Below are 22,965 nucleotides of genomic sequence, written 5' to 3'. Positions count from 1 at the left end.
TCTGTTCATGGGATTGGTTCTCCTATAAATGAAAGAATGCTGGTGCATTCTAGGTTCCATCTTAGCAGAAAGCACTGATAAAGGTTGATGTCACAGAAGTTCCATTGGTCTTGTAACAGTCTAGTTCTAGACCTCAAGAATTAGAAATGAAGTTACCTCTACCTCTACTCTCACTACAGATTTATAAATTGTACCCAAACAAATGGTCGCCTACTCACTCACAGAGGACTGATATGAAGAGCCATGCACTTCCTTTCACCACCACTCTTAAATCTTAGGTAAGTTCAGGTTCTGGGAAGGAAAGCTACTCATAATTACAATGTAGGAAATAGGTTTGATCCAGACTTAGACTTGTTTGGACAGGCATTGTCAGTTTATGTCAAATATCATTATTTTTCTTCTTTCTCACATTTTTTAGTTTAATGTACATTAACATTTCCTCCACCATTTTTCTTAAGTCTAGATAATCAATGAAACAATTATCCAAGGCCTAATTTGTAGCATTTGCCAATTTTTTCCATATTATTCATTTTTGTAATAAAGCAATCTTTTAAAATCAAAACCCCAAATCATATACCCATATAATCAAGTGACAAACCCTATGTTTTCTACTGAATTTCTACTCCTCTAAGGCTTTCTCTAAATGTGGATAGCATTCTTTCTCATAAGTCCCTCAGGATTGCCCTAGATCATTGTTTTGCTATTAGTAGCAAAGTCTATCATATTTGATTGTCCCACAATGTTTCAATTACTGTGTACAGTGTTCTCCTGGTTCTACTCATTTCACTTCCTATCACTTCATGAAAGTCTTCCCAGTTCTTACAGAAATCCAGCATTTCATCATCCCTTATAGCACAATAGTATCCCATCACCATCTTATACCACAATTTGTTCAGTCATTCCCCAATTGAAGGACAAGCCCTCATTCAATATCCTTTTTAATCACTCTTCTTCTTTTTAGTGGACAACACTTTCAGACTGTAACCATGGTTAGAGGCAATATGGTACACTAGAAATTTTGCATCATAAGACCTAGGCTTGAATTCCTACCTCTGGCACTTGAAAATTGTAAAAAAAAAGTAATTTTCTTTACTCTCTGCTTTAGTTTCCTCATCTACTAAATCAGAACTAGGTGATCTCTGAAGTCTCTTTTAGCTCTAAAATGTCTGTAATAGAGCTTCAAGAGAAGATCCTATCACTACAGATTTAAGTAAGAAACAGGGAGATTTACAGAGTTAAATGAAAAAAACTGAAAGACATGCCTCTACTAGAAACCAAGACATAAAGAACTGAAATAAACTTTACTACTATTCTAGTTCAGAACAGCAACATTCTGTTATTTAGAGATAAGATCTTGACTTGTTTCTCCTTGGAAGTATGAAATCATTTTATTCTCTACTACCTGTACTAAAATATATGGAAAAGAAAAAAGAAGGGATGAAGGAAAGAAGTTAAATAGACAGATAGAAGTCCAACCTCTGTGAAATTCAAGCATGATGTTAAATGAATACTACAGCAGGAAATGAAAATATTTCCTAGATTAGAATGAAATTTTCAAAAGTTTGATTTTTCTTTGAAACTAAATGTATGTAATATCTATATTATTTTAATTACTTTTGACTATTTTGAAGGAAATAATGAATTGACACGTTAGTTGTTACAAAAGAAAGGCTCTTTTAGATTCCCCATTCTCATTAAATAAAAAATGTTCATCTATCATTAATTGTGACTTTTGGTCAAATGACTTAAACAAAAAAATACACTGAATTGAACCAACATTCATTCAGAGGTTGAAAATGGAAATTAGTTGATAACCAGCACTTAAATGATGCTTTAAGGTTTACAAAGAATTTTACATATGTTGCCTCATTTGATAGACTACATCAACTAAATTTCATCATCAACTATTCATAGAATGTTTAATAAATTAAATACATTCTATATTCCAATAAGTTTTATTAATATTGAAATCTATTGTGGTAGGTGCTGTGATGCTGCAAAATATTCAGTTCCCTATTTTGGAAGAACATGTAATCTAGCTGAGGAGGCAAGACATTCACTAAGGATGTTAAATAGCAATCTTCAATAGTATGTGCCAAAAGAATGACATTGATAAGCATTAAAGAAGTTCAAGGAAAAAAACCAATTTGGGCCACAGTAGCCACAGTAGATATCCTAAAAGAGATAGGACTTGAAACACAGTAGATAGAATGTTGGATTTGGTATCAGGAAACCTTGAGTTGAAATCCTGTCTCTAATACTTTCTAATTGTTTGATTGAGGTCGTCACTTAACTTGTTTACCTTAGTTTCCTAATTTGTAAAATGGAAATAATAATAGCACATATTTCAGGGAGTATTGTGAGAATTAATGAAGTAATATCCAAGGTGCTTTGCACACCTTTTAAAGGTTCATATAAATACTCCCCATAATAGAAAGGAATAGGGTCTAAATAAATCAATAAGAGCAGTAAAGAAACATCATGAAAAAAAGATAAGGGGGAAAGAATGAGCATGGGTCCAAGGACAATGGAAGAATGGCCTGCTGGACTAGATTATTCATTTTGTAGTTGAGCTTGGGTAGTTGGTAAAGAAAGTGTGGAAAAGGAACTGAAGGTGGAACCAAGACCTGATTTCAAATACCACTTCAGATATATGCTAGAGTTGTGACCCTAGACAAATTACTTAACCTCTTATGAACTCAGCTTTCTCCCCTGTAAAATGAAAATGTTGGATTGTGGGCTCCTAAGGTCCCTTCTACTTCTAAATCAATGCTTCTATGGAAAGAATGAAAATGAGAACATTGTAAAGAACCTTGACTTCCATGTCAATGATTTCTACATGATCTTATAGTGCTTAGGAAGACACTGAAATGGTATAAATATTAGAGTTACATGACCAGTGCAACATTTTCAGAAGATTACTGTCAATGTAGGAGGTCACTGAAAGTAGGGAGGCCAGACATATTTCTGCAATAACTGGAGGATGAAAAAGTTAAGGCATAGAATAGCAAGAATATAAAAGAAGGAACAGACATTTAGACTTCAATGCTTCAAAGACCCTTAATTTTACCCATGGAAGTAATTCTTTCAGCAACATAAACAAATGACCCTTCTTCCACTTAGTAGATAGTCTTTGAGTATTGCTAGGATCAAAAAATTACAAACCCCATGGTCAATAAGTGAATAATGGATATAGATAGTAGGAAGAGAACTATGATGAAACAGGGTCCTAAAGAACAAGGAAAATGTTTCAAGGAAGGGGAAATGGTGGTGATACTCTACAATATCAAATGTCAAAGATCAAGGAGAATGAAAACTGAAAATTGAATTAAGAACTTTTTGGTGACTTTTGAGAATTTTGTTTCAGTAAGAAGCATAGAAAGGCAAGAAAGCCAGTTTGTAAAGGAATTAAGGGGAAAGCAGATATTAAGATGAAGGACCATTTATATGAGTTGTTTGAGAAAGAAGTGGACATTAGTTAAAGGGGCAGAGAAGAGATAATGGAGATTGTTTCCTGCCCACCTCTCAAAAGGGAAAGATTAAACATTTGAGGAAAGAGGTGAATAAGTCAGTAGATAAAGAAGAGATAAGTATGGGAGCACAGTTCCTCAGAAGTCAGAAAGGGATGTGAGAGTTGGTTTAGGACACAAATGAAGTCGTTAGTTTAGAGAGAATGGATATAGCTTATCCTACTATATGAAGGAACTATAAGGGGATAGTGGTGGAGAAAATGTTAGATGGAACATGAATAAATTTACTCAGCCTTGTTTACTGAAAACATTCAGCCTCTTCCCTCATCATAATCAGAAGTATAAAACTAGGACCAAGAGGGAAATGTGAATGTTCCAAGCACAGATTAAAAGAGTTTACAATGGTAGAAATATTTAGTGGAACCAATTCATCACTCTCTCCTGACTAGCAAAAGTAAAATAAAGAAGGGAGATGTCTGCATTAACATGCTTGCTTTGTACAACTTTCTCATGGAAATAGCTGGTGAACCCTGCATCCCCCATGCAGCAGCCCCCTAAACACAAATACCAGCTTCCAAGTTGGCAGCAAACACCACCATTTTACCCTCAGAATTGTTCTCTGAGCCAGATTCTTTGACCTCAGGAGTTAAACTGAGACACTTGGCTGTTAGTACAAGTACACAACTTTGACTTTCCACTTCCTAAGGTTTTTAAAAGAGGAAAGGAATATGTGCACTGAAAAAAAAATAGATTCAACTGTAGTATTACCCAAGGGGATGAGTCTGAATACTTCTTTTCCTACAGTTAGAGAAATATGCTCTTTACTATTTCTATATCCCACTAACTCATTTTTACTAGAAAAAATAAATCAGGTACTGAATATTTATGCGTTTCCATTTCAAGAGAAAAAAATGAACATTTTAATATCAGTAACAAAAAAATAAATGTAAAGAATTCTAGGTCCCAGATATAATTTGTCTACAATCCTTTTTGAACTAGTAATCTTTGCTTTGTAGGAAGCTCAAAAATAATAAATAAGTATTAATTAAGTACTTGATACATATCAGGCACTTGCTAAGTGCTGGGAATACACAAAAAGCAAAAGACAGCCCCTACTCTCAGGGAGCTCCCATTCTAATTGCTCCAAGACAGTTGGCCTGTAAAATGAATTCCTCTAATGTGAATCTGACTTTCCTAATTACTCCCAGTACCTGAGTTTAAAAAGCAGTATTCAAAAAAATTTTATTAAGCAAGAAGGTCCTGAACTTCTCCCAAAAAGTCATATAGTATTACTTCCTACCTGTGTAACCCTGGACAAGGAAAAGAATGATTAGAGAGAACAAGCATGGAGAATATGTTCCCATTTCAATTTTTAATAGATCTGTGAATTCAATGGCTCCAGTAAGTCCATCCTTCACTAATACAGAAATCTAATCCCTACATCATAGAAGGATTTCCATGGATAGTCCAGGTAGTGACTGTAGATTCTTGAAGACTATGTCTTCAAAACAAGAACTTTGACAATCTTACCAAGATAGTAAGACTGCTAGGACAGACCTGATGTTGGACACATACCTGCCATTTCATCACCAGAAAGTCAGTCAACATGATGGATCTTATGAACCACTTTTCAGAATAATGTTTTTTAAAGGCATAAAATAAAATATACAGGATTACAAATGAAACTAATCATATTAAAATGTAATTATCAAAAAAAATTCCCAAGTTCATGGACCCCAGATTAAGAACTTCTGCAGTAAAAGGATGCCTTTTCTCTCTAGATCTAAACACAAAGGCTAAATAAAAGTGCCAATAAATTATTATTCATAACAAAGGCACGTTTAAGAGTGCTCCATAAACTCCCCATATAAAAAATGCTAGAATGTGGAATTGCATTAGCAAAACCAGTTTTATAAGAAAAGGTGAGATAAAATACTTCCTTTCATTTTAACAGCTCTGGTACTATTAGGGAAATACCTTGTTTTTAAAAATCATTTTGGTTTCCACATGAAAAGATAAATTAGAAAATCATGGCATCATTTTGTTATATATCAAAATAATTTGGGAGAGTTAGAGGTGAGAGTGCCAAAAACAAATAAGTAAAAGAAATAGCAGGATGTGTATTATCTGTATTGGCAATGAAGCCAAAAGGACCAACTACTCTGATATGACCACACACACACACACACACACACACACACACACACACACACACACATAGTATCCAGCACTGCTTTAGGCAGGATATATAAAGATACTACTGTCTGTAAATTAATTCCAAAATCCCTCTTTAAAAATTTTTGATTGAGTTAGGGAGACATGGGTCTCAGGATGTAACTAAAAAGAAGAATGAGATATGGTATATAGACATGGATAGAGCACTATATACCAGGAGTTAAAACCTGGGTATTAGTCTGGCTTTGGCCATAATATAGCTGTGTGATCTTGGGCAAGTTATTTGTTCTTTGGGCCTCTGCTTCTTTAACTGTAAATTATGAGGACTGAGGCTCCACAGTCCATTCTAATTACCAATATGAGCATTGTTGTTCATCTTTCCTTTCAGAGGACCAATGGCATTAGGAGGGGATGATGTCTTGAATCGAATGAATTAGATTTAAGTGAGGAAGAGTTGGCCAAAGTCAGTCTCACTTTCTCTTCCAGAGCCATTCAAGTCCAGTGGCAAGACAAAAATCAGGATGAATGGCAATGATCTGGGATGCAGTGGATGATCTTGGCATCTCTGATGTCTCACCAAGTTCTAAGAGCTCCACAGCACTGTTTTGGCTGCCTTCATGGTCATTGGATCAAATTGTTCTCACCCACCAGCTGCACCAGAGTTAGGAAGATCCTTTTTCATTTGATATTTGATATAAGTGATTGTAGTCTCCTGGTAAAAACTGCTTATCTTAGAACCTTACTAACTTCAAATATATATTCTTGAAAAATAATATCAGAAACAAAAAAAAAAAACTTGATTTGCTCTAGGTTTTAATAGTCTCCAAGGAACAGAAGCTAAGTGGCTGACATTTTAGTGACTTTAACAGTACTCCTGAAAATTGTCCCAATATTAAATAATAATAGAGCAATTATGAAGCATGGTAAAATTTTCAGCATTTCACCCATGTTATCTTATTTGATCTTTATAAAAACCTTATGAGGTAGGTACTGTTAATACTCCCATTATATATATATATGGGTAAACTGAGAGAGATGTTAAATCACTTCCCCATGGTCACACAGTTATAGTAGGTATCCAAGGTAGGATTTAAATTCAGTTCTTCATGACTTCAAGTCTAATGCTCTCCTATTTAATAGGAATTTCAAATATTCACAAGAGAGACTTAAACATTTGAAAAAGTTAATTAAAGTTAGAAAATTAAGTAGTTACATATAAGGATGTTGTTTTCTTGATAGACAAAGACCACTTAAGAATACATCTAAGTCATTTAGAAGTGAATTTTTAAAAATCTTGTTTGATTTAATACACTTGAATAGTATCCTAGATATTTCTAATGTGTAAATGAAGTATTCACTGTTTACATAGTAAAAACTTATCTACTTTTCTGTATCCTATTTACTCCTGGTAATTAAACCTGATATGAATCTATCAGAATTAGCTAATTGAAGGGTTTTTTTTCTTAACTGTCCAGAAAAATAGTAAAAGAATATTCTTGTTTGAAAAAATATACATTTGGAAAGTCTATTGAATATCTCAACTAATATATTTTTATTATAGACTCATGCATTTATTCCATAAACAATGATAATCAACCTTGTATAAGACTCTGTGGCAAGCATTTTTGGAGGTCAAAGTTAAAGAAATAGAGCCTTCCCCCAGGGAGTGTACAATCTAATAGATAAAATGAGGACTCTACAAAAGCAACAGTAAAGTAAGTTTGATAAGCTAAATTAAAATTATGAAGAAAATATTTAAAAATTACAAAGAAATTTCCAAAGAAGGATAAATTACTTTTTTCCTGGAGAGATAACAGAAAACTTCATGAATCTGGGAAGTGGTATTTAAGCTGGATCTTAAAAGAATAATTAGAAAATAGGTGGAACTGAGGGAAAAGGATGTCAAAGACTGTGTCCAGTGTAAAAAAAAGGCATTTTGGCTTCCACCTAGAGTAACAAGTAATGCCAGAGTTGGAGATAACATTATAAAGTTAGAATGAGGCAGAGAGATCATTAAAGCCTTGAATGTATAGCTAAGGAGTTCATAAATCAGTTGAAATGGGGAAGTTTATTAGTTTTTGAGCAACATGATGAAAATTATGCTTTATGAAAATTAATCTGATTGTAGTGTGTAGGAAAAGGTGGAGGGGAAGATAGGAAGCAGAGAACTAATTAGAAGGACGTTTCAATAGTAGTGATGGCAGTAGGAATTAATTAGAAGATAGCTATTAAGGGAAGTTATTTTCCTTATCAAAACTGATTTTTGCTACTTTTTATTTGCTACGCTTTTTATGTTTCTAATTTACTTTAAATGAGGTCTTACTTTCTCACTAACCAAGTCAAAATCTATGGGTTCACATTCAGATATCCAAGCCATCTCTGGTTTAAAATAGTGGCCAAGGAATCTTACTGGATAAACATAGTATGTCTTGGTAGAAAGAATGCTGGGTTTGTACTTAGAGGATGTAGGTTCAAATTTAAGACTGTTGCTTACAATTTACATGGTTTGGGGCATGAAAACTTTTCGGTTTCAATATCTTTATTTAATAATAGTAATAGTAAGAATAATAAAAACATTGATATAGTTATTTAAGATGTATAAAGCATACTTTTAACAGGATGTCTTCTAAAGTTCTAACTCCAGATCTTTGATCAGATGATACTTTTAAACAGCAACAATATAACAAACATTCTGTCAATTGTGCTTCTGTTTATAAGGATATACCAAAATCCAAACAGCACATAAACTAACAAGATTCCTGCAGGGACTTCATGCATTTAAGGATTTGCTCACAATTTTACTCAAAAGAGAGGTGAAAAAAGCTACTTCAGAGTAAGTCACTGTAAATTAAAACTCAGTTATAAATGAAGATTATGCATCTCCCAAACTAAAATGTCTTAGTAAGTAAATGGGATCTATCCACAAAATTGTACTCACACAGCTCTTAATAAACAAATATGCCACATAAAGTATGCTGGAATTAAGACATTTCCCCTCTACAAAATCAGAGACAGCCAGAGCTAGACTGTTCAGACAAACCCAGAAAAAGACAGTAGGAAAAGTTAAAAAGGGGAGGAATATGAAGGCAAGAAGAAAACACATATTTCAATATTTCTTTAATTATGACTGAAGCAAATTTGTGAGCAGTATGCTTTATGACAGTGGGAAATATAAGTTATAAAAATATTTTAAAGTAACCAATCTTTCTGATTGGGAAGCCAGAAATAACAGGGAGAAACCAATCTGTACATATATATGGCACAATATCCTATTCTGACACAAAATAAATGAAACTTGAAGCAAGCCAGCCTACCCAGCATCCAGAAGTAGTTTTCAGCCAACAGAGTTTCTGCCAAGCTAGGAAACACCTAACAACATACCTAAACACATACACTAAAACATTAGCCATCAACAGAAACATATTCTTTGCACTATGAAATGATCCAAAGTGTATTTATATATCTGTAGCAGAAAATTGTGTCTCTTTCTGGAATATAATAGAGTAGGCAGAGAACCATGCTTAAAGTCAAGAAGACCCAGGTTCTGTTCCTACTTCTGACACGTACTACCTGTGAGATTCTTGGTGAGTTACATAAGCCTCAGTCTCTAGAGGGACTATAAATTGCAAAGGAGAGGACAATCTGTACTTGTAGAGAGGATTTCCGCAGTCCTGTTTCTATTCCTATAGTTACTAAATATGAAAGAAAACTTTTGAAGCATTGTGAGATTGTGAAATTTCATTTAACAATACAGCTCAAAGAAGATGATGATGTTTAACTATTCCATGAGGTTTTCTTGATAAAGACACTGGAGTAGTTTGTCATTTCCTTCTCCAGTTCATTTTACATATGAGGAAACTGAGGCAAACAGGGTTAAGTGACTTTCCCAGGGTCATACAGTTAGTAAGTGTCTGAAGCCAGATTTAAACCCAGGAAGATGAGTCTTCTTAGATCCAGGTTAGCACTCTATCCACTGAATCACATACCTGCCCTACTCAAAGAACATAAGTATGAAAATGTCAGCTTTTCAAAGATGTTGGAGGATGGTCCAACAGAGAAAACAGCAGTTTAAGTTGGAATGGGTATTAGATGAAAAAATAAAATGTCATATTTCTATCATTTATGAAAATAAAATTTGCTCTTTGGTCTTTCTTTTGCTTCCTCAAAGTCTTCCCTTTCTTACTAACCCCATAAGTGGCTTTATTATCTTTTAGTAGAGAAACGCTTCTGCTAAACTCTCTACAAAGTGCACAGAACACTCTTAGGAATGATAGGTATTAACTAAAAATCTTATAAAGTGGTATAATGATGATGTCGACATCCTCCTCCCTTTAGACAGTTGTTCTGAACAGAAACTCATCACTGGAAATGTAAAACGGTGACTATGCCACAGATTTCCTGCCAATCTGGCAGAGCTGGAGATGTGAGAATGCCCAAGCACCCTAGTTAAACATCTTCCCTCTTTGCTCAGCATTTCATTGGCTCCTCAGCAAATTATCTCTTCTACTGTTTAAGTGGACATAATCACTTCCTCTCTGGGTAAATAAATGCTGTATGAGATTTTAAACACATTTTCCTGCCAAACAATTGGATGTGTGTTTCTGACACAAGTTCCATAAAGTTGCATTAGGTCTACTATCATGTGTCTATTTTCTTTGACATGCATATCTGCTTCCAAGAAGATGAGTCAATTTCGCCAGTTTTTACAGTCATTTAAAAAAACTCTTCAGAAAAGAATTTGCTTTATAAGCAAAATACCAATTACTTTTGTCAAGTATCTCTTAGCAAGGCAAGCAGGGCTTCCAGCTCTCTAAGCAGGAACTTCTCACAGTTGGGAAGAGGCAGAGAAGAATAAACATCCCTTTTTGTTCTGAGTGGGCATGACAAGATGAGTAAAATGATTTAAGAAATGTAAGTGTGTAGCAAATGAATTTCAGTGAAGATGGTCAGAGAGGTTAAAATGCAAACGTGACTTTTAGAAAGCAAGAACTTTGGACCCAGATACTGGAATTAGAGGGGCTTCCTTAGAGCTGCAATGTCTTGACTTCCAGTCTAAAAATCAACTCAATGTGAAAAGGATGAGAATAAGATGCCCTTCTTTCTAAAGAAATCAATCTGAAGGAATGTTTCTGTGCCATTGTTAAGGTTATTGGCCACTGAGAAAAGAATAAAAATAAATAAATATATAATTATATAATAAATAAATAAATAACAATTAAAAAAAGGAAAAAAAAGAAAAACAAACAAACCTGGAATGTAATACTAAAATCTGAGTGGAAAATTGAAATATTGCATGTGGACAATGAATTTCATTGCATCTTCCAGATGAAGAGAGGAGTTGGGAAGAAAAAGAAACTTAGAAGAAGTAAATAGCTGATTAAATAAAAGACATAACAGAAAAGAAAATGATTTGGTTTTTTAATTTTCTGTTCCACTGCTTATAATAGTCAAATGATGAATGCCTGGCAAAAAGACCTTCTCAGAAAGACTAGGAAGGTCATATTTGCCAGGAAACTCTTCAAAGGACCTAACCTTAAAATGTGAGAGAGATAACAGAAAAATCCCAGAATAAAATAGGGTTTCTCTTTCTGTCTCTGTCTCTTTCTCTCTGTCTTTGTCTCTTTCCTGTATCTCTGTGTCTGTCTCTATGTCTCTCTATATCTCTCTGGCTCTATGAGTTTCTGTCTGGCTCTATCTCTGTCTCTCCATTTCTGTCTCTCATGATAGCTTTAAAGCACTAAAGGCATTTGGTAATCAAAGTTTTGTGGATTAGTAAACATTTGCCACAGATTAGTCCCAGTTCATGAACTGACATTTGGGAAACACTGATCCAGGATAACCCATAAGAGCACCAATTCCTTCAAGTTCCATCTTCCAAGTTCCAGTTAGTTCCATCTGCATCTGTACCTCTAACACCTAGCTCAGACCCTTGAGCAAAGAATGAATTTGATAAATACCTGTTGAATCAAACTGAACTCTCTAGATTTACAAATGAAGTAGGTAAGACCCAAAAGATTGTATTTTGCTCAAGTAATATCAATATTAACGAGGCTGAGTCAGAACTTAAACTAAGACTTTCTGAGTTGAGTTGGAAATAAGGCACAAATATTTGTTTTGTGTTTCATTGTAATATCTATAGTATCCTTCCTTCATACTTCAACCCCTGGAGAAGCTACCTCAAGTTCATAACATTCTGTGGATCAGCATGCACTTAAAATCTTAGCTCACCAGTTCTTATTGATAGCACTAATTCAAATCAAAAATTCCTTTTGATCAAACAACTTACATAATGTATACCAAAATTCTTCCTCCCAACACACAAATGGCTTACTCTCTATCATGTGTTGCTATGTTACTAGTTGAAAATTAATGAAAAGTCAAACACCATGAATCTGGGTGGCCAGGGAATATGTGTGTTAGGGGCAAATCACACTTCTAACTCTGTAGAGTTGGCATCACACTCTAGTGATGTAATTACACTGCTCTCTACTGGGTATTATAGCTCCACTAAGCTCCACTTCTGCCTCACTTATTTTCACCAATGGAAATTGTTTCTTTGTTCTATCCTGTTGCCTCTGCTTGATGTCTCTGCTATTTCCATCATATCTTGGATGCTGGGTTTCAACTCTTAAGATCCATCTCCTGTTCTCTCCTCCTAGTCCCCAGTGTAGAAAGCCTCATTGTGGACTTTATAAGATGAGGCACATTTTTAAAGTGAATAGCCACTACTATGAGTCACCATACCCAGCTAAAAGAGCCAACAGAATTTCTCAGACTAAGATTAAATCTTTTTTCTTTCTGTGCTTGCTGTTGTGCTGATTCAAGTTCTATGATCTCTGATAACCATCTCACTTAAAGATAGAAAATTCCTGGTAACAACAGCTAAACCCTGAATGTGACTTTCTTTCTGACTCCATTTCATGGATTCTGCTAAACACACACACACACACACACACACACACACATAATGTTATGTGAAAGACTGTAGAGCTGAGGGTGGCCTTGTTCTCAAGATCTTCTTTGATTGACAAAACAACAACAACAACAACAACAACAAAAGTAGGTACCAGAACAAAAGGCTGCCTCCTTTCTTATGCATCTAGACATATATCCACTGTGGCTAGCCTCAGACTTTGATGATCTTATTTGGTCTTACATTTGATCTGTTGGTCAAAAACCCTTAATGAAAGCATTTATACACTTCAGGATTGAAAAACTATCATGTGGGTGATATCTTCTTTATAATGGAAAAAGTAATGATCTATATCTAGAAACAATATTGCATTTTACTTTACAATTTCTTACAATAAATATTCATAGCAAAGAATTTGAGAATTGGATGGGATGTCAACAGCCATTTAGTATATACCCCAAATGAATCTTTACTATAGATACTTCCAGTTAGGGAAAACTACCATCTCTTGATGTTGTCCATTTGGACAATTCTATTTGTTAGGAACTTTTTCCTGATATAATTTTGAAATTTTCTTCTTTATGGTTTCTACATATTGTTTCTGGTTCTTCCCTCTGGGGCCAAAGAGAATAAACTTAATCCTTCTTTGCCTAGTAGCCTTCCAAATATTTAAAGACAATTATCAAATCCCTTTGACTACCAAAAGTTAAATATTCTAAATTTTCAACCAATATATTTATGTAATTTAGATTCAGACACATTTCACCTTTTTAGTTTTTCATTGAATAGACTGTTTCTATAGATTGAACTTTGTAGATCACATATCTCTTGGACTCAGAGCCAAATATTTGCTTTCCTGGTTGCCTTCCTCTAGACATTCTCTAGCTTGTCTACAGAACTGAACGTAGAATTCCAAGTGTGATCTGAACAGTGCAGACTCAGTAGTGTAGTGAAAAGAGTGCAAGACTTGAGTCCAGAGGACTTGGATTTGAGTTTTACTTTTGTCAGTTCCTATTTATATAGTCATAAGCAAACAACAACTTCTTTACCTCAGTTTCCTCAATTGTAAAATGAGTGGATTATATTAGATGATTTCAGAAATATGTTCCATCATCAATTATCCAATGGCCTTCATATTCCTGGAAGCTTTGCCTTTCTTAATGTAGCTCTATATCACATTAGCCACTTTAGTTCCCACATCACAAGTGACATTACTGAGCTTACAATCCACTTAAGATACCTTTTAGGCAAGCTGTTTTCTTTGATTCTTCTATTTTGTACTTGTGAAGTTGGGTTTTTTTTTAATGTAAGTGTAACTGTTTAAATATATCTGCATTGAATTTTATCCTTTTATATCTGGCCCAATGTTCTAGTCATGGGCTAGATTAAGCATTCATTTAAAATATTCCCAAAACTTATAATTACTTAAACTATAGCTAAAATTTTAGAATCCTTTAAGGCTTAGGAAATAGTTCATATATATAATCTCTTTTAATCCCTACAATAAGAGTGGGAGATAGGTACTGTTATTATCCCCATTTTACAGAAACATAAACTGATGCAGGCAGAGGTTAAGTAAATTTTGCAGCTAGTAAATGTCTGAAACAGGATTCTAACTCAGATCTTCCTGACTCTGTCTACTACTCTATATATTAAACCACATTGGTAAATACATTTATGAATATTTAGAGTCATGATATGATTAGTTTCTTAGAGCAAGTTTAAAAACAGGTGAATTAAGACTTGATTTTAATGGCCATTTCATCCCTTTGACCTATGATAAATGTCCAGTCATTATTGGTCTCCTTTGGAAACATTAAGTGCTAGTCTCATTTTCCTAAGAAGCTTAAGGCCACATTTGAAATGTGATTTAATTTGACACAAATCACTGCCTGAGTGAGGCACTAGACAAGGTAAAGAAATAAATTGTTATTCTTCTACTTCCTAAACTGGTTATTCCCAAGGTTAGGGTTAAGAGGAATGACAGGAAATAGGAAATGGGATATTAACAACTCAAGATTTAAAATTAGCTTTGGCATTACAAATTACAGGTACAGCTATGGAAATTTAGGTCTAAAGCCCCCTAAAGTGGTGAACCTATAATGTTGCACTAGGGCAAACAGATTCGTATAAACACATGTAAGAATCACCTGGGATATGTTGTTGGCACTTGACATTGAGGATGTATTCAGGCAATGAAAGGGGGAAATCTATGGTATGGAAGAAAGGAGAGAAGAATAAGGCAAATCAAAGCAATATAACAGCATACCATTGCTGGCTCTTTATGGAGAGGTTTCCTTACTCCTTTCTTCACACAGAATATGATTTTGCAGGATGACAAATAAAAATTATGTCAGGAAACAAATTCATTCAACAAATGTTTATTGAGTATCTATCATCTATAATATTTGGTACTGTAGAGGAAAAATGATATCCTTACCCTTGAGGTATTTACAGTCTAGTAAGGACAATAAGATGTGGTCTCAAATAGCTATAACACAAGACAAAATGGGACATGGGAGATACAATGCAATCATATCCTTACCCTTGAGGTATTTACAGTCTAGTAAGGACAATAAGATGTGGTCACAAATAGCTATAACACAAGACAAAATAGGACATGGGAGATACAATGCACTGCTGGAATTCAGAGAAATGACAAAAGATAATTATTTCAATCATTGGCATAAAGGAAAGAGATGTAAGAATGGAAATAGATGGGGTCTCAGAAAAATTAGAGCTGAAAGGGACCTACCCAGTCAAGACTTCTCCCTAAATTAAAATCTGATCATTGTATGACCCTGGTCAAGTCAAGTCACTTAATCCTTTTTGCTTCAATTTTTTCATCTGTAAAATGAGCTGGAGAAGGAAATCCCAAACTACTCCAATATCTCTACCAAGAAAATCCCAAATGGAGTCACAAAGAGTCTAACAAGGTACCACCAGCACAACCATCAGTGCCACCGCCACCTCCACCACCACCACCACCACAACAACTTTTCTTGAATTGAAGAAAGCTTAGTTTCTTCATGAAGAGGAAGTTACTTGCCCATGGTCTCACAGGCAGTAAGTTACTGAACAGAGACTAGTGTGGGACCCCAAATCAAGGAGTCTCTGCATTCCACTAAGCAGACTCTTTAGAGAGAATAGAAAGGAAAGCACAGAGAGTGAGGTGATATGCAAAGAAAAAGGAAAAAGTCTAATTATACTTGGGAATCTATGGAGAATTATTTAAAACTCTATATTAGATCAAACTGTGCTAAATATATGTGGCCATTTTGATGAATGTGATGTTACAAATCATTCACAAGATTATAGATTTATATAGTTAGATGAGAACATTAAAGTAATCTGGTCACCCTCCCTCATTTTACAGATAAGAAAACTTTCAAACTGAGGGAACATCAGCTTATATTTAATTAGCTGACATCCTCCTGATCTTTTTTTCTACTTCCTGTGGAGCTTCTGTTTGTTGTCAGAGTGTGCACAAATACTCAACCTACTGAAAACCAATTCATTTCAGAAACTATATTAATATATCCTCTTTGAATAACATGTCATTGTAATAGAAAGTAACATCACTTATTGTTCCAGTTCTTCTGAACATAATGTTGCAAAGGGAAATCTACAGAAATAGTTGATTTGATCAAAAGGCTTCAAATGAATCATGCACAAATTTTAATTTTATAAAATCCCTCAAGACCCATTTCTTAACTAGAGCCTTCATAAAGAGACTTGCATGTTTTCTCCTACTGTGTTCATTGACTCCATTTGAGTTAGCAAATCTGAAGGCCTAGTATTTGTATATTAAGAATGTCTTGGAGGCAGATTGGTACATCTGAAAGAATATTGGTTCTAGGGTCAAAAGGCTCAGATTCAAATCCCAACTTTGATGCTTGCTGCCTATGTGACTTTGGGTAAATCACTTAACCTCAGTGTCCTCATTTACAATGTGAGAGAGTTGGACTAAATGACTTCTGAGGCCACTTATAGCAGTAAATCTATGATCCTATCAATGACCCCTGAAAATTGGTTGTATTCAAACCCTACAGGCATTAATTCTGTAATTTGCAAGACTTCTATGAAATACATCCTTTTATCATCCCTTCCTTTAAAATTTAGAAATAAAGAAAAGAAACACAAGTCATAAACTACCATGTCTAACCTGAATGCACAGATCCAACAATATTTTAAAATGAAATGCAAACTAAGATTCAAAGACAAAACAAGGACATTCTTTTGAAGAGGTCCCTCCTGTCAATCAACTATTACTTTTAAATGTACATTGATGGCTTTCAACATAAGAGAGGAAAGAAAAGAGACAAGAGAGGTTGAGGGACAAGGAAGGATAAGAGAAGCTCTTGATGGATAACTGACTTTGGGGAATTAGAGGCATCAAGTGAACATACATGAAACAATTAGAGCAATGTGAGATAGGATCTACATATTCAGTAATCATAAGTACTACTCCTGTGGTATCTTTATGAATTTCTATAGTATTCTTATGTCTACAATGGATACTTTGAGCACCAATATTAGCAAGATTTTGAGTCTAAATAAAATAAAATTTAATTAAATTTTAAAAAATATTGTTAGAGTCAAATTATTCTAATTTCTGACATACTTAAGGCTTACTGTATGTCCCTGACACATGAGTTGAACTTCTATAATGAAAAATAAGCCTAGGTAAAACAAAACTGCTCATGGCCATTTCTAATGTATAATAAAGGACAAAAATTACAAAAAATTTAAGAAATTTCCCCTACTATAAACTCTTTCATCATAGCTCCCATTCCTCCACACCAGTGTTTCTTTTTTCAATTATACATCATTGACATGAACACAGCTGGAGGGCAAGCTACTGTTGCTAATAATTAGGCTTTTACAGGGGAAACAAAAGATACTGTCTCTTTTAGAGCAGAAAAATATTATTTCCATTTTATCATCTCAGAAACAAACTACAGACTTTTAAAGATGAACTATTGGCAAACCCCAAGCCCTGAGAACAGGGGTAGCATCTAGATGATTAACTATAAATTAAATTTATTAAAATAACTATATTAATTTATAAATATCTTAATTGGAAGTAAAATGTACTAACATATTTTAAAGCTATCCTTACAAAGACAGCCTTACACTTCAACCAACAAATAATACATTTTTCAGTCCAATGTTTTTCATCATTAAGTCTAGTATGTGTTTTCTTGTTGGAAGCCCCCTGCAGTTGTATTTCAGTGTCTGACCTTGCTTCAATACAATACCACTGTTGTTCAGGCATGTCCAACTCTTTGTGACCTCATCTGGAATTCTCTTGGCAAAAATACTGGAATGTTGGTTGTTTCCTTCTCCAACTCATTTTGTGGATGAGGAACAGAGGCAAATTGGGTTAAGTGACTTGCCCAGGGCTACACAGCTAGTAAGTGTCTGAGATCATATCTGAACTCATGTCTTCCTGACACAAGGCCCAACACCCTACTCATTGCACTAACTGCCCTTTATTACCCAAATTACTCTTTTGCCTCCAGAGTACTCCATTTTTTCCAGATTCTATATAAATAAAAATTTTTAATAATCATTTTCTGATATTTTGTGATTCATGTTTTCTCCCTCCTTCAATTCTTCTCCTCTCCCAAAGGGAACAGGAAATACGATATAAGTTATATACACTGTGCTATCATGCAATATGTATTTCCATGTTCATGTTGTGACCAAAACACTCCATTAAAAACTGTGAGTGTAGTGAAAAGAAAACTGAAAGGATAAACAGCTTGGGTACAATGGATAAAGAGCCAGGCCTGGAGTCAGGATGATTCATTTTTCTGAATTCAAATCTGACCTCAGACACTTAGTAGCTGTGTGACCATGAGCAAGTCACTTTACCCCATTTTCCTGTTTCTCATCTGAAAAATGAGTTAGAGAAATAAATGGCAAACCACTTTGGCATCTTTGCCAAGAAAATCTCAAATACAGTCATGAAGAGTGAGACATGACTGAACAATAAAAATATCAGTATCTATTTCCAACACCATCATATTTAAAACAGAAAAGAGTTTTCTTTTGATCCCATAAAGAATTTGTTTTCATAATTTTGGTTCTGTATGCTCTTTATTTCTTAGATTGCTCTTTTACCTCCAAAGTACTCCAATAAAGTCATTATGGGGTTAGTGAGAAGACTACTGGTGAAACCAGAAGATTAGCATGTGGCTGTCATTAGATTATACACACTCTCTAGATCCCTGTTTCCTTAGTTGTAAAATGGTGACCTAAATGTGTGTGTGTTTGTGTATTACTAGATAATATTTAAGGCTACTCAGTTCTAAAGTTCTATGAACTAAGAATCTGGATTTGGAGGTATTGACAAATTATTTTTCTAACAAAGGCTGAAGTCTATGTTTGAGTATTTCCCTTTAAATTAAATGAAAGTTGGATACTCCAATCATACCAATTTAATGATAGCATTTTATGAGTTTTTAAAAAATGTAACTTGTTTGACTGAACATTGTCACTGCCATAGTAATAATTAAGTCAGATTTTGATATGAACAGAAATATGGTAATGTTGTGAGCTTAATGGTAAGTTTTCAGTTTTAAATAGTTCCCATTAAGGGGAAAATATGTAATTTCTGATGCATCAACTCCATTCAGTAAAACAAATTTAATTTACAGAAAGGGAAATTAGGCATCTAAAGCATGATGATAGTTAAGGCATGCCAAGCATCTAAAATCAGTAGTAAGCCATCTGGCTAACTATATTTATTTCAATATAATGAATTTTATACAAAGATTTTTATAGTTTTGTAGCTCAAACAACATGAAGCCACCAGCAAAAAGACTGCTGCATCATAACCTTTATTCTGGAAGACATCTCATTTGTGGTTTCTTATTAATATGTTTAAGTCCTTTATACATGCTAAATTAATTATACTTCATATATGTGCCTCCCTTCTCCTTTTTGGGAAAGATTGTAAACAAAAATTCTCTGTACCTTCTCTTCAAGCTCTTTCCCAGCTTGGAACAACTAAAGTTGCCAGCAGAAATTTCTTTAAGAAAAATATATTTTTAAAAAGATAACCACTGGCTAGGGAAAAGGGAACAGAACTTATTTCTCCCTCTCACTTTATCCTTCTTCACTCCCTAATAGTTTGTACACAACCTTCCTCTAGCATTCTCTCCCTTCTACATTCCCTTGAGGGTGGGGAGTGGGGACAGAGATGTTACTTCTTTTTTCAATGCATCTCCTAACCTGTGGGGCATCTGCAATGAGGAAGAGCTGTAGTAGCTGTAGTAGCTAGTCCTTCTTTCTTGGAACCAAACATTCTCAAATCCCAAACCTGAATTGATAATAAAAATAAGGTACTTCTATTCAAAGAAAAGATATATACATTATCTCATTTAGTCTTTGCAGGCCATCTTTATATATTCTAATATACCTTCACATTATTATTCCATTTGTTTCTCAGAAGCCCTGGGAAGTAAAATATTATTATCCTCACTTTACAGATTAAAATAAACAAAACAAAATAAAAGGTCAGAAAAGTTAGGTGATTTACCCACAATCACAGATATAAATTTGAGCACAGTCTTTTAGCCACTTTATAAATGATTTCCCTCTTCTCTTTTCATCTTTTTTCCCTGTTTTCCTGAATATATATGAAACCTTTCTTAAAGGATATTTCTTTTCCTCTAATGAGAAATTGCCAAATAAAAAAATGTCAGGGGATTCAGATGATTTTAGTAAATAGAGAAAGACATCTCAAAGATGGCTAAAAGTAGCTTGAGTGTAGCATAGAATCAGGGATCAACAAATATTCATGATTAGAGTTATTAAATGATCAAGCTTGACTGTAAAGAAAAATTGATAATATGCACCATCCCCTTTTCTCTGTAGAGGTGAAAGACTGAATCTAGAATATTTAATGTAGTAGCAGATACTTTCTGTATATTGACTGGCTTTGCTGAACTATTTTCTTGCTTTTTAAAATCTTTGTTGCAAGGAAGTCTTGCTGGTTAAGGAAGAGGAAATATATTTTGAGCCACAAAAATAAACAACATCAATAAAAATGATTATAAGTAGTAGCAACATTGGTAATAATCTTTCTATTCTATTTTTAATAAATACACTATCAGGTTGAAATCAAATGTCATTTCATGGAAAAAATTAAATTCCATTCCAGCTTACAATTGAGAAAGGCACCTGCCTGGAAATTATCCAACTGGGGAAATTGAGACAATGTTTGCCAAATCCAAATTTTGGTTTTATGGAACACAAAAACAAACAAACCTCAGACTGAAATAATAGAATGGAGGAGGTAATTCTGTAAACATTTTTGGCCTTATATTGTTCAAAATATTTTTGGAGCTCTTGAAAACCACAATCCCATATTTCCCTACAATCATTTTATTAGGTGTGAAGTCATATTTACAATAATACCAAATAAATTTGACTCAGGATATATGGTTTGTGATCCTTGACAGTATCAGCTTTTTTTAACATCCAATTACTTCTAAGTTGGAAACTTAATTATAGGTTAGTAAATTACACCAACCTGCCCCATAGTCAGCTTTTCAGGATTCCTGGTCCCTTAGGTGAATAATAGTGTTGCCAATTCACTTTGCCTAACTGTTGTTCCTATTAACTAAGAATTTCACATTTAATTCCTTCAGTCACATATTTAAAGAGATTCTTCTTACTATAACATAAAACTTGTCAACATTTCATACATTATATGCCAATTTAACTTTATTTTCATAAACTTATTTTTTGGTAGAAGGATCTCTGTAGCTAGGATAGCTCATCCTTGAGTCAAAATAATGAAATTTGGGGCTTAAGAGTGTAGAAGTCATCTAGTCAAATTATTCATTTAATAGATGAAGATATTGAGGCCTAGAAAAGTTAAATAACTTGATGCTATAAAAGTAGTTAATGATGGCAAAGCCATGCCTAGAAAGAGTCCCTCGATCCCAAGTTCAGTGCTCTTGCTACACCCTGCATTCTCTCTTAAAATTTCTACCCTTATATATCTTTTCCCTATTTCTCGAAAGATCTTTAATGTTTAACAGCACTTAATCATTTTTGAGACCTTAGTTGTGATTGTCAACAAAGAGACTATGATTGTATAGGAGCAAACAGGAGTCCATGTTCCCCAAACTTTTCAAAACTAGGAGTGTTATTTAAAACTCAAGATTAGCTGAGATTTACTCTAACCATGGGGCTGCTAATCAAAAATGTTTTATGCAATCCCAATTGCACAATTGTCATTTAACCTGCCTTAAATATCTTAAAGGCACCTCATTCTCATGATGTTCTTGCAGAAAAAATAACATTTTTTTACAATATGAATTTCCATAAGCAAGACACTATCATTGTCTTTAATAATGGGCTATATAGTGGTTAGTGAAAAAGATGTACCTAATATCTTGTTGGTTATTGTGTTTTTCCTCCTCTCCTCCCAAACAGGACTCTGCTCTATATGTGTCGCTTTTACTCAGAATGAATGTAAAGGGAAGTATAAACAGGGAGTAGGGGGGTAACCAGGGAAATAGCTAAGAGATTTTTGCTTATTTCAGGTCAGATTTTGCTTGGGTTTTTCCCTTTCTGTTCCCCCAGACCATCAGTCAGGACATCAAATTTGCTCAGATTTATCACCTTCCTGCTTGAAGTCTCCCAGCTTCCTCCTCCCCACAGCCCGACCTCTTCTGGCCACATACTCTTCTAGAGATTGACATTCCTCTCCTTACACAAGTACAGGGGAAGAACTGAACACAACTGGAGCCCCGAGTCCTCAAGAAACTGACAAGAGAAGGCAGGACTGGGTAAAGGCTCAGGGTGTGAAGCTGAGCTTTTGGGAGGAAGCTAGGAGGGAGAAAACAGTATTCAAAAAAAACCCAACTCTTTTTCTTTCCATTTTCATAAATCTTTCCCCTAAGGGGCCAAGGCATCTCTTAAAACAACCAAAGGATTCTGACATGACATAGTGAAAATGATCCTGGAGAAAACAAAGTCAGCGCTGCGATTGACTAGACAGATCCACTACCTATTGACTTGGGGCTACGTCCTCTGGAGGCCCTAAAAATAATAAAAATAAAAATGCACCCTCAGGCGTTGCCAATTTCAGCCTGTCAAATTAGCCGATGGGAAGTAGAAGGGTGTCCAGACCTTGCAAGAGCAAGACCCAGCGGCGGTAAATTGTAACCACAACTGAACTAGGACTGGAATCCAACATGTAAACTGCATTCACACAGCCCGGCTTTGGGGGTGAAGTGGGGACTGAGACTGAAATGCGAAGAACGCGCAAACTAGATAGCGGAGAGTGGGCTAAAAACACACATTCAAACACACACACACACACACACACACACACACACACACACACACACACTGACTCTAGACTCAAACAATGTGAAGGCG

At 34.6% G+C, this 22,965-nt stretch overlaps 1 protein-coding gene and 1 long non-coding RNA gene across 3 annotated transcripts in view; one reads left to right on the top strand and one right to left on the bottom strand.

Moving 5' to 3' along the window:
* The window catches only part of UST (uronyl 2-sulfotransferase), a 396,229-nt gene that overhangs the window by 371,881 nt on the left and 1,383 nt on the right, over positions 1-22,965 (bottom strand). The window lies entirely within an intron of this gene.
* LOC107650971 (uncharacterized) lies at positions 92-22,655 on the top strand. 2 transcript variants are annotated; one of them, XR_008916709.1, is made up of 3 exons: positions 92-278; positions 22,165-22,370; positions 22,485-22,655. It is a non-coding gene; the product is annotated as an uncharacterized LOC107650971 (long non-coding RNA). The 2 variants fall into 2 exon arrangements; XR_001627200.2 differs by having other exon boundaries at positions 22,015-22,370.

The sequence above is a fragment of the Monodelphis domestica genome, chromosome 2 (genome assembly GCF_027887165.1).
Source record: "Monodelphis domestica isolate mMonDom1 chromosome 2, mMonDom1.pri, whole genome shotgun sequence".
Taxonomy (NCBI): Eukaryota; Metazoa; Chordata; class Mammalia; order Didelphimorphia; family Didelphidae; genus Monodelphis; species Monodelphis domestica.
Note: the sequence above shows the minus strand (reverse complement) of the source record. Positions and strands in the feature narration are given on the sequence as shown.